The following is a 12,733-nucleotide window of genomic DNA, read 5'->3' on the forward strand; positions in this document are numbered from 1 at the left end:
AGTCATGAGAGTGGAGCCCTCATGGATGAGATTAGTGCCTTGGTAAAAGAAGTACAAGGGAACTGTTCACCCCCTCCTCCAGGGAAAGAGCCACAAGAAGATGCCACATTGGAAGCAGAAAGCAAGCCCTTGCCAGACAGTGAATCTGCTTGATCTGGGACTTCCCAGTCTCTAAAACTGTGAGAAATAAGTTTCTGTTGTTTATGAATTACCCAGTATACAGTATTTTGTTATAGCAGCAGAAACAGACTAAGACAAATATAATAGAGGAGCCATTCTTACATCCTACTTTTGATTGCTGGACCCATGTATTCCGGTTATGATGGGGAAAGTGCACTATCTAGTTGTTTGTTTGTTTTTAATTGGAGGATTAGTCCAATCAAACTGCTCCACTATTAACAGAAACTAGAAATAAACCCCTTTGTTATTGACATTTTTTGCTTACCATTAAGATTTTTATTATTTATGGATTATTTCTGTCTTTTGCCATATATATTTTTAAAATCTATTCATTCACTCTTTTTGTATATCAAATATATAGATCATTTGGCTGTCCTATAAGTTGCATGTATTCTTCCAATGTATTATTTCAGTTTTATTTATATCTCTCTCTCTCTCTCTCTCTAAGGTTTTCATTTTTATGTATTTGGATGTGATCTTTTTAGTTCCCATTTCCTTACTGCTTTTAAGCTTAGAAATACCTCTTTCAATTTAATAAATATTCTGTCATATATTTTATTGTTTGTATTTTCTTTGCATATAACTAAAACAAATCCACCTAGGACTAATGTTGTTACATGGTAAAAAATGAGGACCTAGTTTGTTTGACCCACAAATATCTAACCAACGTATCCAGCACTATTTACGGAATAATTCTTCCTTTTTGCCACCTAATATCATGCAAATTATATTTTAAATATTTAAAAAGATTTTTACATACCTAAATCTATTTCAACATACTCCTTGTGGGGAGATGTAAATAAATAAACTATTCTCTTCATTTGGACTATCTGGCTGTTCTTGTAACCATTGTTTTAATTACTTTATAATATGTTAGACTATTTTGTAAGACTAGTGTGCCTGCGTCTTCAATAGCCACACTTAAATTCCTCTTCTTTATAATTTTTAAAAACCATTCGTATTGGCTTATCCTTTCAGATGAATATTAGAATTGTTTTATCTTCTCCAAATGGGATTTGTATTTAATCACTTTAAAATTATAAATTAATTTGGACTGATTGACAATTGTATTATGGTTCTCCAGAGAAACAGAACCAATGGGATGTACATAAAGAGATTTATTATAAGAAATCGGCACATGTGATTACGGAGGCTGACAAATCCCAGGATCTGCAGGGGGAGGTGGCAAGCTGGAGACTCAGGTGAGCAGACTTCATCTTTCCTGTTTCAATCCTAAAGCCTGAGAACCAGGAGAGCCCATGGTGTAGTTCTAGTCCAAAGGCTGGCAGGCTTAAGATCCAGCAAGAGCTCATGTTTCAGCTTGAAAGCAGTTGGGCAGAAGGAATTCTCTTAGAAGAAAGTCAGCCTCTTTGTTTGTTTGTTTGTTTGAGACGGAGCCTCCCTCTCTCCCTGTCGCCCAGGCTGCAGTGCAGTGGCACAATCTCAGCTCACTGCAAGCTCCGCCTCCTGGGTTCACGCCATTCTCCTGCCTCAGCCTCCCGAGTACCTGGGACTACAGGCGCCTGCCACCACGCCCGGCTAATTTTTTGTATTTTTTAGTAGAGACGGGGTTTCACTGTGTTAACCAGGATGGTCTCAATCTCCTGACCTCATGATCCGCCCGCCTCTGCCTCCCAAAGTTTTGGGATTACAGGCATGAGCCACTGCGCCCGGCCGAAAGTCAGCCTTTTTGTTCTCTTCAGACTTTCAAATGATTGGATGTGGCCCATCCACATTAGGGAGAGCAGTCTGCTTTAGTCTACCGATTTAAATGTTAAACTCCTCCAAAAACACCCTCACAGACATACCCAGAATAATGTTTGACCAAATAAATATCTCGGCACAAAATGGCCCAGTCAGGTTGACACATAACGTTAACCATCACAACACCTTTGTACTATACCATTTCATTCAGTGGTAATTAATTGAGTTTAGTTATATATTCTTCTTGCAAGCCAAGATTTATGGGTTTCATTATCCAGGTCATGCCTGCTTCTTACAATTATGGTCTTTCCTAGAATATGCATACCTATTGTTGCTTTTAAGAATGGACAGTTGGCTGGGCGCGGTCGCTCATGCCTGTAATCCCAGAACTTTGAAAGGCCAAGGTGGGTGGATCACAAGGTCAGGAGTTTGAGACCAGCCTGGCCAAGATGGTGAAACTCCATCTCTACTAAAAATACAAAAATTAGCCAGGTGTGATGGAGGGCACGTGTAGTCCCGCTACTTGGGAGGCTGAGGCAGGAGAATTGCTTGAACCTGGGAGGTGGAAGTTGTAGTGAGCCAAGATTGTGCCACTGCACTCCAACCTGGGCAACAGAGGAAGACACTGTCTCAAAAAAAAGAATGGACATTTTTCCCACTAGATTTTCTGTCTTATTTTTGTTGGTATACAGAGAAGCAGCTGATTTTATTTGTTCAACACTGAACTCTTGGTAGTTCTGAAAGTTTTTCAGTGGATTCTCAGGTTTTCTGGTGGGCAGTCATATTACATGCAAACTAGGGCAAATGTGTCTTTTCCCTATCTACATTATTGCTTCTATTTCTATTTCCTGTATTATTGTATTGATCATAGCTTCCAGAAGAGTGTAAAATACTAATAGAGGTAGCAGAAATCTTTTGAATTCCCGTTTTAATAGGATGACCTCTATAATCCTTCAAATTAACATTTTGCTGTTGATCGGAAGAAAGTATCCTTTATTTCCTGGATTTGGAAGATAAAGGAATGAGTGTTTAATCATCTAAAATGCCTTTCAGCACTCAGTGATAAATTGATTATATCATTTTTCCAATTTGATCTCCAGATGTAATATATCTTTTTATAGGCTTGCTATATTAAATTATTCTACATTATTGTAATAAACTCAAATAGATCATTCTTTTCATTTTCTGGTCTTGGACAAGTTGACTTCTCTATGTTAGCTTCTTCATCTATGAAGTAGAGCTAAAAATTGTACTCACTGCATGTTACAGGACATAGTTGAGATAACTCACATAAAGTAAATTCATATAAAATGCCAAGCACAGTGTCCCACACAACACATAGGGTATGTTCAGCTAATATCATCATCATTATTATTAACCAGTAGGCTGGAATATGGTTACAGTAGGGAAAATTCTATTTCCCTAAGAGTTTTCTTATATTCATGAGAGGGACATTTCTCATATATTTTTAAAGAAAATAAAATAGGTATTTTTAAATTTCTATGTATGGACAGCAACAATAAAAAAGTTATTTTTCATAATTTCATTGTAAAGCGATGTTGTTTGCTTATACCTATCTCCTTGGGTTAAATACTAAGTCCCTCATACAGTTGGGTTGGGTTTATGGCCCTGTGACCAGTACAGTTGCACAAAGCCCCATGTCAGAAGGGCCCCACACATGGGTTATAATCCTCCGCAGTCACCCTTTTGAAATTCTTAACAATTTTTAAGTCAGTGGGAAAATGGAGTTTGTGCAGGGGAATAGAGCCTCTGCTCACTCACAGCTCTCCTTCCCATTCCCTTCCCACCTTCCTAGGATTCTTGGCTACCCTGTGCCTTGCCAAGGGCCTCACCCTTGCCAAGGGCCTCACCCTCCCCACCCTGTCCAGCTACTGCCTTCAGTCGCCATCCCCCAACAGGGGCCTGGGTACAGGTATAGATAGGAGTCAGGTAGGACATACATGACCCAGAAAGTCTTCAGGCAGAGTATGGTGGAAGCCATTCTATCCTAGGCTGGCAGTGCCATGGTGCATAGGCTGTAGCGAACTGGGTACTACAACTCAGTGGAGATAAACCTCTTTTTTTTTTTGGTGGGGGGACTGAGTCTCACTCTGTTGCCAGGCTGGAGTGCAATGGCATAATCTCAGCTCACTGCAACCTCCACCTCCTGGGTTCAAGCGATTCTCCTGCCTCAGCTTCCCAAGTAGCTGGGACTATAGGCATGTGCCACCACGCCCAGGTAATTTTTGTATTTTTGGTAGAGACGGGGTTTCACCATGTTGGCCAGGATGGTCTTGATCTCTTGACCTCATGATCTGCCCGCATCGGCCTCCCAAAGTGCTGGGATTACAGGCATGAGCCACTGCGCCCATCCAAACCTTTCTTTCATTCATCTTCAATCCAAGTACTTAAGGGCTTCTAGCCCGAAGGTTGTAATACCCTTGGGGTTGCCCGTCTACTGTAGGTTGGGTTATCAGTGCCATGAGGTATCAGTTATGTAATTTCAGTGATTCCACATAGGAGTTAAATGTTCTGATATTTGCATTTAAAACTGGCATTGCCCAATATAAGCAATAAACATCATACTAATTTTTTTTCTCCCCAGTGCCTGTGAAAACATTGTATTAATTTTTTTTTAATTTTATTTACTTGGAATGACATTAAATAGCACATAAAAAACCCTATGACAAGTTGAGAGAAACCACAGAAGGAAGGAAAAAGGTTTATATTTAACACCTTAAACCACACTATTTCCTGCCTTTTTTTTTTTTTAAACTAAGGGCCCTGTATTTTCATTTCACACTAGGCTTCAAAAACTATGTAGCCTATCTTTTCCTGGGATACGGAAATTTGGGCCAGTATGCAAGTATGTCTAAGTTTGGATAAATACAGGATGGTAAGAAACACATAAGGGAAAGAGTAATATTTTATTTTCTTTTCTTTTTTTTTTTTTTTTTTTTTTGAGACAGAGTCTCACTCTGTCGCCAGACTGGAGTGCAGTGGTATAGTCTCGGCTCACTGCAACCTCCAATTCTCAGATTCAAGCAATTCTCCTGCCTCAGCCTCCCAAGTAGCTGGGACTACAGGTGCACACCACCACACCCAGCTAATTTTTTGTATTTTTAGTAGAGACAGGGTTTCACCATGTTGGCCAGGATAGTCTTGATCTCTTGACCTTGTGATCTGCCCACCTTGGCCTTCCAAAGTGCTGGGATTACAGGCATGAGCCACGACGCCCAGCCAAGAGTAATGTTTTCTATTACATGGAAGTGGATTTTGATTTTCTCAAAATTATAATGGAGGAAGGAATATTAAGATGGTAAAAAGGCTCATGATACCAAAGACGTCACCCACATAGTGATAAACTCTAAGAGGATTTGATGTTTAAACAGTTATGATTAACTGTCTCATCGATTTCTTGACTTTCATCAGTAAGAATTAGGGACTCAACAACCAAATTCCAAATAGGTTTGCATTAAAAAGGGTGTAACTCCAGCAGAATGTAAATGTATATAAAATAGATAATAGATGTTATAATGTTTTTATTTTGCATGAGGCAGAAGCTATTTGGGGGAAAAAAATTGGGGCTTTAAAGAACACAGAACATACCTTCAGCTGTCATGGCAGAGTGGTGGAGCACGAGGAAAAAACCATGACAAGCCAGCTAGTCTTGGAACAAATTAGGGAAGGAAATGATGAACAACAGCTGCAAAGAAAAAAAATGCAAGAATTTGCAAAGGATGTGCACTTTGTCTTTAATTTACCCAATGCTGGAAAGAATACTCGTCACCTCACTTTTCGGTAATAAATATACATATCATCGTCTTCAGACACAGAAAAATGAGAAATAATTGTTTAGAAGTCACTGAAATGGCTCTCACCTCCCGTACTTCATTATCACACAATGTCTTGCTAGAGAGGCATTTTCATTCCAGATGAATATGTGGTTGATTAGAGCTTTTCCAAAAGCAAATTGTCTGAGGTTCTCTGTACTGGATTTCCTGGTACCAATTCCTCATTAAGGTGATTCATGAATTTTTTTTCAATTAGGTTCCTATGTCTTTTTAAAAATCAATTTGGTGTCTACCTTTCAACTAAATGAATGAGCCAGTGTATCATTCAGACAGGTGTGGACTTGCATAACTATAAAGTTAAATGAGCCTTGCATAGAATGGGAAAATGGGCAAGGATTAAAAGTGGAATCTGAACAGGAATAACTATTTCAAAAAGAACAAATTAGAAAATATGAATAAACAGGTGAGCTACATGAGCCCTTCCATTAAGAATAGCATGTCGGGTAAGCGTGGGCTCTGGAGTCACACTTTTCCAAGCTCCAATCTTGGCTGTTTTGCTAACTTCCTTTGTAATTAAACAAGGTCGTAACACTTTCCACCCCTAGCTTTTTCATGTGTGAGATGAGATCATGATAGCAGCTGTGTCCTTGGGTGGTGGTGAGAATTAAATGGGAAATTGCCTTGAAAGCACCGAACTGAGCACATAGTAAACATTTAATAAACGTTAGTTACTATTATTCCTGAAATAATACTATTCATTTAGAATCAGCTTATTAGTAATCAATGCTAACTTGACCTTAACGATTAAAATGAAGATAAAAATTCATGGGCTATCAAAACATATAATGTGGTACTCATTATTTAAGTGGAATGAAAACAGTGAAAAGATGTTTTTTCAAAATTTCATCTGGCAAATGCTGCCAAATAATTTACAGCAATCCTATATATTATCTCTATACCTCATTATCCTGTTCCATGAGGGGGAAGAAAGGATGTATTTTAATTGTTGTGACCACCTTCATCTATTGAGGTCTCGATTTTTCAGGCACCTCCTTCGTTTTATTAAATATTTTATGCTGTGCATGTAAAATATGTAGTCCATGTTACCAGGGATATTTCTGTCCACTAGTTTTCCTTGTTCCTAAAAACAGAAATGAGGAATGCCTACGGCTAAAAAGAAAAAAAAATGTCTTCCTGTCAGCAGCTCCTTCTGCTGATATATCACCGATGCCAAATTATATATTCACATAATTTGCATTTTCCCACTCTTAGGTTCCTCTGTTTTTTAAATCATTAGGTCAAAAGCTAAAATACATTCCTTTTTATAGCCGAAAATTGCTCCTGCTGTTCAAAGTCAATTTGAAAGATTTGATCATCAGAAAAACATGTGTGTGGGTATATATAATTTCTCAATTTGGCTTCAAACCCCTACTTAGTACTGCCACACAACAGCCTTTTTTTAATGTAAGAGTTTCCTTTAAGAAATGGGAATCAAGCTTTAGGGTATTTATTTATTTTTTGAAAAGTGCTGTTTAATCCTGTGCTTAGCATAGTGCCTGGTGTTTGAAAGACAACCAATATATATTTGTTGAAAAATAAGTGAATGAATGTGTAAGTGAAAGAATGAATGAATAAACAAAGTAAGGCATATCGAGCCTGAAGGGTAGATAGTCTGCTTGACTTTTCCTTTACTGCTTGACACATTTCCTAACATTTTCTGCCTCCTAACATTAAAACAAATAAATACAATGACATACTTGAGAGTTTTCTAGTAAGATACATGTCCCAACAACTAAAAATCATCTCCGGCCGGGCGCGGTGGCTCACGCCTGTAATCCCAGCACTTTGGGAGGCCAAGGCGGGCGGATCACAAGGTCAGGAGATCGAGGCCATCCTGGCTAATACGGTGAAACCCCATCTCTATTAAAAATACAAAAAATTATCCGGGCATGGTGGCACGCGCCTGTAGTCCCAGCTACTCAGGAGGCTGAGGCAGGAGAATTGCTTGAACTCATGAGGTGGAGGTTGCAGAGTGCCGAGATCACACCACTGCACTCCAGCCTGGGTGACAGAACAAGACTCTGTCTCAAAAACAACAACATAAAAAAGCATCTCCATGAGATGGATTTTTTTCTCAGGTACTAAATGCTGATAGTAGCTAACATATAGTCATCACATATATTATGCATATAAAATGCTTAGCATATATATACATACATATATGCCAGACAGTATGCTGAGCATTTTATGTACATACTCTTATTAATATCCTCAACATTCCTATGAGAGAGTAGATAATATATGCCCCAGCTTATACCTGAGGCATAAAGAAGTGAAATAATTTCCCTAGGGTTATATAGCAATAAATATAAAACCAAGACTCAGACCCAGGTTTGCCTAATTCCTAAGCCAAGCTCTTCACCACCATGATGAATTCCTGACTGTGATGCAGGAATACTGGGAAGTAAACAGAGGTGGTTTCTAAGCCATGGAAGAGGTGCCAGTGAGACTGTGGTTTGCTGGGAAATTTAGGACTCTTGAGCAAGTGCTGTGGAGCTGGAGCAGACTGGGCAAGAGGCATCAGGGAAAGACAGAGTATTAAAGCGAAGAACTGGGTTGGGGGAAGGCGTATTATTGACCTATATCTAGGGTCATATAATTTATCATCCAAACCAGGACACTTTTGAAAGTGAAAAGGGACTCTATTCAGAACTACATCAAGACAGTGCTACAAACTGGGACTATCCAAGCTAAACTAGGACACGTAGTCATCTTTCCCATGTCCCTCTCTTGCTAACTTATTTTTTCCTTTTTTTCCTCTCTTTTTCTCTTCTCCCTTTTCTCTCCCTCTTCATCCTCCATATGTCCCTCACTGGCTCTTTGCATGTCTCTTAAATGGCAGTAATTTGCTGTGATTAACTGGAGTTGGGATGCTCGTTAAGTGCCTCACATTCGAACCGAGTTAAACAAATGCTCCAAAACAATATTCCATTGTTGCTCTATTATTTATCTATTGATGCATTGCAAATTACCCCAAATTGCAGCAGCCGAAGAAAACAAGCTTTCATGATTTCACACAGTTTCTGAGTCAGTCAGGAGCAGCTTTGCTGGGTGATTCAAGCTCAAGGTGTCTGGTGAGGATGCAGTCAAGCTGTTGGCTCACACTACAGGCATCAGAAGGAATGACTGCAGTTTGGAGGACTGACTTCCAGAACACTCACTCACATGGCGACCCCCATCCTCTGCTACACGGCCCTCTCCGTGGGTCTGCTCATGACAGGGCAGCTAACTTCTAACAGGGCAAGTGATGTGAAGCTGAGGAGGAAGCCACGGTGTCTTTTTATGAACCAGTCTTTGAAACTGCCCACTATTAATTCTGCTATATGTTATTCATTAGAAGTGAGTCACTAAGTGCTATGGTCTGAATGTTTGTGTTCTGCCAAAATTCATATGTTGAAACCCTAACCCAGGTGATGGCAGTGTTCAGGGGTGGAGCCTGTGTTAGTCCATTTTCATGCTACTGATAAAGACATAAGACTGGATAATTTATAGAGAAAAAGAGGTTTAACGAACTCACAGTTCCACGTGGCTGGGAAGGCCTCATAATCACGGCAGAAGGCAAAAGGCATATCTTACATGATGGCAGGCAAAGAGAGAATAAAAGCCAAGTGGAAGGAAATTTCCCTTATAAAGTCATCAGATCTCGTGAGACTTATTCACTACCATGAGAACTGTAAGGGGAAACTGTCCCCAGATTCAATTAGCTCCCACTGGGCCCCACCCACAATACGTGGGAATTATGGGAGCTACAATTTGTGATGAGATTTGAGTGGGGACACAGCTGAAACATATCAGAACCTTTGGGAGGTGATTAGGTCCTGAGGATGGAGTCCTCATGAAAGAAATTAGTGCCCTTATAAAAGAGGCCCCAGCAAGCATGTTGGCCTCTTCTACTATGTAAGAGTCCAGAGAAAAGGCATCTTTGAGGAACCAGAAAGCTGGCCTTCACCAGACATCAAATCTGCCAGTGGCTTGATCCTAGACTTCCCAGCCTCCAGAATTATCAGAAAGAAATTTCTGTTGTTTAGAAGCTACCTAGTTTGTGACACTTTATTGTAGCAGCCAGAATGGACTAAGACACTAAGTCCACTCATCACTCAAGGGTAGGGGATTCGCCTTCTTGAATGGCGAAGTATCAAAGAACTTGTGCACATATTTAAAATCATCACAGCTACATAGTTTTGCAAACTGTTTGACTCTTTGATTTAATTTTACTTCTGGGGCCCTGTCCAAAGAAAACAATAAAATAGAAAGGGAATGTTAGATGAGCCAACTTATTTATGGTATGTTATACCAGTGAAAAATTAGAAAACATTTACATAATTAGCAAAAGGGTAATGGTTTAATGAATTATAGTACTTCTACAGAATAGAATACTATGCAAACATTTAAAAGTATTCTAGACTGGGCATGGTGGTAATCCCAGCACTTTGGGAGGCTGAGGCAGGAGGATCACTTGAGCCCAGGAGTTGGAGGCTGCAGTGAGCTATGATCATGCCACTGCACTGCAGCCTGGACAACAGAGCAAGATCCTGTCTCAAAAAACTTTTTTTTTTTTAATTTTAATAAGATAATTCTGAAGCCTGTATAGTAGCACGAAAAAAATGTTTGTAATGAAATATTTATGAGAACACAAAATTGTATGTAGGCTATCATTTCAGCTCTAAAAAGAAAACACACAAAAAGAGACCAGATGGAAACAAGCTAAAATAACAATGGTTGTGCTAATTGGTAAAATCATGGGAAGATTTTGTCTTTCTCTGTTTTCAAAGTTTCTACTCTATAACTGTTATGTATTGTTCTGCTATATATAATTTTGTTATTTTTTTATTTTAAAAGAGATAATTAAAGATAATATTGACTTTCTAAATAAGGAATTTAGTAGGCTTTTTTTTTTTTTTTTTTTTTGAGACAGAGTCTTGCTCTGTCGTCCAAGCTGGAGTACAGTGGTGCGATCTCTGCTCACTGCAGCCTCTGCCTCCTGGGTTTGAGTGATTCTCCTCCCTTAGCCTCCTGAGTAGCTGGGACTACAGGTGCCTCCCACCACACCCAGCTAATTTTTGTATTTTTAGTAGAGACTGGGTTTTGTCTTGTTGGCCAGGCTGGTCCAGAACTCCTGACCTGAAGTGATCTGCCTGCCTCCCAAAGTGCTAGGATTACAGGCGTGAGCCACCACGCCTGGCCAATGAGGTATATATTTTTTTCTATTCAGCAAAAATAGACTGTACTGCGATTGACAGGCTGTGGGGGTGTTATATTAGTAAGAGAAGAGATGATGCACTCAAGCGTGGCAACTGAGAAGAATTTAATTAAAGGAAACTGACAGAGTGTGATTGAGCACCCTTGGGAGTTAGGTGCTCACCCCCACCCCAGGCCTGAGGGACAAAGAGAGACAGGTACTGTATCCCACAGAAGCTGTGATCTTCGGTGTCAGGCTGGGGGAGGTGGAACGAACGAACATCCTCATATTCTTGTCTGGCCTCTGATCCACTGCCGACCTTCCACTGGTTGAACCAACCAAAATCCAGAACACAAAGGAGCCCTAGATCTTAAGGGGTGAGCCTTCCATAACACAAAGAAGGGTGGAAAAGGCATCTAGAGGCGCAAATGCAAATATCCAATAACGGGACTGTGCTACGGAGCTGGACCATGTGCTGCTTTGATGAGAAGATTCCAGAGCTCTTACTTACAATCTGTACCTTTATACTAAAAATTTACATCAGCAGGATTTGAGGAATATATATTTTGGCATCAAAACATTCACAGAAACATGTCCAGGTAACCCACTAATTATGGATGATTGCGCTTTTAGACACAGACAGACTGCCTGTGGTTTAGGTCATGGCATTTCAAACTGATTCTTGTATCTGAATATATTAGGTTGGTGCAAAAGTAATTGCGGTGTTTGCCGTCAAAAGCACTGGGATGGGCCGGGCGTGGTGGCTCACACCTGTAATCCCAGCACTTTGGGAGGCCAAGGAAAGTGGATCATGAGGTCAGGAGTTCCAGACCAGCCTGGCTAAGATGGTGAAACCCCATCTCTACTAAAAATAAAAAAATAAGCCAGGCGCGGTAACGGGTGCCTGTAATCCCAACTACTTGGGAGGCTGAGGCAAGAGAATCGCTTGAACCCGGGAGGCGGAGGTTGCAGTAAGCTGAGATCTCGCCATTGCGCTCCAGCCTGAGCAACAGAGCAAGACTCCATCTCAAAATAATAATAATAATAAAACTTCAAAAAGTACTAGGGTTACAGGTGTACGCCACCACTTTAAAAGTAATGGCAAAAACCACAATTACTTTTGCACCAACCTAATACACATCTCATAGCAAGTGTTATTTAAGCAGAGACAGTGTACAAACCAGTAGGACATCTTCAATGATACTCACACCAGTGGACCTCCTGACAGAATTATCCCCATTCAAATAAGAGCTGTAGAAGCAGACATTTTCTTTATCTGTACTATGAACTTCACGAAGGCAAGCCCCTTGTTTTTGGTTTGGTTGGGCTTATTTTTTTGCACATGATATAACCATCGCCTAGCACAATACCTAGAACACAGGAAGTCATCCAAATGTGTTGAATGGATGAATGGATGGACCTGTTAAAAGACTTTCGCATGTTGCTTTCCCTGTTTTCTTGTTTGGGAAACAAGAAATGTCTCAGGAAATGTTGGAAAATTTAAGTAACTTGCTCAAGCTCAAACAGCTGGCAGGTGACAGAAGTATAATTCAAACGCAGATGTTTCCGTTGCAACCCTCCGAGGAAAATCAGACTCTTACACTGGTAGTTCAGTTATATTTCTAAATATCTAGCCTGAAATATGACCATTCCTTTGCAGTGCAAACATGATAAAACTTTATCTTCTCTTCACTGTCTCTGGAAACAAATTTAATGTTCTTCCGAATGAGACCGTTTCATTATATAGTTGACATGAAAGTATTCTTTTTCTGTGTGAGAGAACATGATGGTAAAAATAACCCCACCCACCATTGCC

At 40.0% G+C, this 12,733-nt stretch overlaps 1 protein-coding gene across 1 annotated transcript in view; it reads left to right on the forward strand.

Annotated features, from left to right (window-relative positions):
* The first annotated feature begins 502 nt into the window (after positions 1-502).
* Positions 503-12,733, forward strand: part of ZDHHC2 (zinc finger DHHC-type palmitoyltransferase 2) — a 93,947-nt gene continuing 81,716 nt past the window's right edge. The window contains exon 1 of the mRNA XM_017961790.3: positions 503-1,382. The gene's annotated coding sequence lies outside the window, so the exon portion shown is untranslated. The remainder of the gene's footprint in view (positions 1,383-12,733) is intronic.

This window comes from Papio anubis, chromosome 8 (genome assembly GCF_008728515.1).
Source record: "Papio anubis isolate 15944 chromosome 8, Panubis1.0, whole genome shotgun sequence".
NCBI lineage: Eukaryota > Metazoa > Chordata > Mammalia > Primates > Cercopithecidae > Papio > Papio anubis.